Here is a 2089-nt window from a genome sequence, read left to right as displayed (position 1 = left end):
ATGATAGTGTAACAAATATTTATTCCAAGAATATACAATATTACTACACATATATTAAATAATAACATATTATATATTAATATATATATATGCAGATGGTCTGATACAATGGCTCCTGAAATACGTATCCTTGCTGTTACTTTCTGCAGGTGTATTTTTATGTGTAATACACCATCGAATGTTTGCTCATTAAACTTGAATTGGACGAGGAACCCATTGTTGTGTTTTGGATACAACATTTCTTCGCAGAAATGGTGTACTTTGGACACAAAAACTGACTATCCGCTAGGCTCAACCACTGCTTTGTTTAGTAAGTGTATGCACACTGCACTGAAGCCCTGTATAATAGTCCTACACAATGGGTTAAACCCAGGCCTTTGTTTACTAGGCCTTGGGGGACTACCTTAGCATATGCTCAGTTAAGTTCTGCGGAGCTCAGGTGGCATATTATTCAATCTATTATTGCCCTTCAAGTTTTCAGCCTGAACTATTATCCTGTGGTGATGTCGAACAAAATCCAGGCCCAGAGGTAAACAGTAATGACCGAGTGTATTCTGCTAATGACTTCACGTCTAGTAATGGTAATAATAACAATCCCAAATTTTATTACCAAAACTTCAGAAGTCTGAAGAATAAAATAGATACAAATAATTCTGTACTAAATGCATATCATGCACATTAGTAATACGTATGATTTTGTTGGATTCACCGAAACATGGTTAAATTCAACAGTCGTAGACTCAGAACTCTATAGCAAAGGCTTCGCCATTCACAGAAGAGATAGGGACGATGGTAGAAGAGGTGGTGGTGTTCTGCTCCTTGCCACAAAGAAATGTAAATCTCGGCGACTGGAGCATTTAGAGAGAAGAGATCTTGAAATTCTCTGGGTTGAAGTAAAATTGAGCAAGACAAAACGCTTATTAATCGCAATTATCCAACACAGATAGTGACACTGTTTTGCAAATTGCTCAGTCTGTTGAAGACGCATCAACAATGCATTCGCAGCACCAGATTGTTCTCATTGGAGATTTGAATCTTTCTGAAATTACCTGGACAATAGATTAATTTGGAACTGCACCTGCCAACTCGATCGGTGAACTTTTTATTGACTGTTTTATAAATGGTCATAATCTGTTTCAGTGTAATACCAATCCTACGTGCAATAACAATGTTTTAGATTTAATTTTGTGCAATAATTCAATTGATTTAATTTCTAATATTTCTGCCGGACAGAATATTTTTGATTCTGATCATGTATTTTTTTCTATTATATTACAATTTTCTACTCCAAAGTATTTTTCTAAAGATTCTAGACAACATTTTAACTTTAAGGCTAATAATGATGCTGACCTTATTAATACCTTTAATTTTATTCCTTTTGATTTAATTGACACTTGTAACAATGTTAATGATAGTGTTTCTCTTGTTTATGATTTAATTGATGCTGCTCTCCGTGACCTTGTGCCAATCATAAGGCCTAGCAGAAAAAGGACTCCTTGGTTCGATAACGAGGTTCGAGTCGCACTTAAAAATAAAGAGAGACTCTTTCGAAAATCTAAACGCTTGAATACACAAGAATCAAAAGATCTTTTCTCCATTGCCAGAAGGAATTTAAGACTCTGATGAAAATTAAATACAAAAGTTATATGCAGTCCCTCTCTAGAGATCTTAAGTCAAATCTTAAGCGCTTCTGGTCCTGGATAAAAAAACTAAAACCAAATCCTCATTTTACCCTTCTGTTGTGTCCTATGGTAAAAAGGTTGCGGAGAAAGTAATTGAAAAGGCCTCATTATTTAATAGTTATTTTCATTCTGTTTTTAAAAAAAGGTCCTTGTTTAACTGATGAACACCGTCGTCTTTCTGAGGTTCCTGTCGGTATTCTCAATGTTGCTATTATTCAACCTGAAGTTGTTGAAAAGTTACTGTTATCTATTCAAACGCATAAGGCATCTCTGAATGTGATAATTTAAGTAATCATGTTCTTAAAGTCTGTTCTCGTCCCTTGTCTATTCCTATCTCCACACTTTTTAATAGATCTCTCCAAACTGAACAGTTTCCTACTTTTTTGGAAACGTTCAAATCTAGTTCC

The sequence above is a fragment of the Anneissia japonica genome, unplaced genomic scaffold (assembly GCF_011630105.1).
Source record: "Anneissia japonica isolate Jap-2015-1 unplaced genomic scaffold, ASM1163010v1 scaffold6537_len306802_cov134, whole genome shotgun sequence".
NCBI classification, from domain to species: Eukaryota; Metazoa; Echinodermata; class Crinoidea; order Comatulida; family Comatulidae; genus Anneissia; species Anneissia japonica.
Note: the sequence above shows the minus strand (reverse complement) of the source record.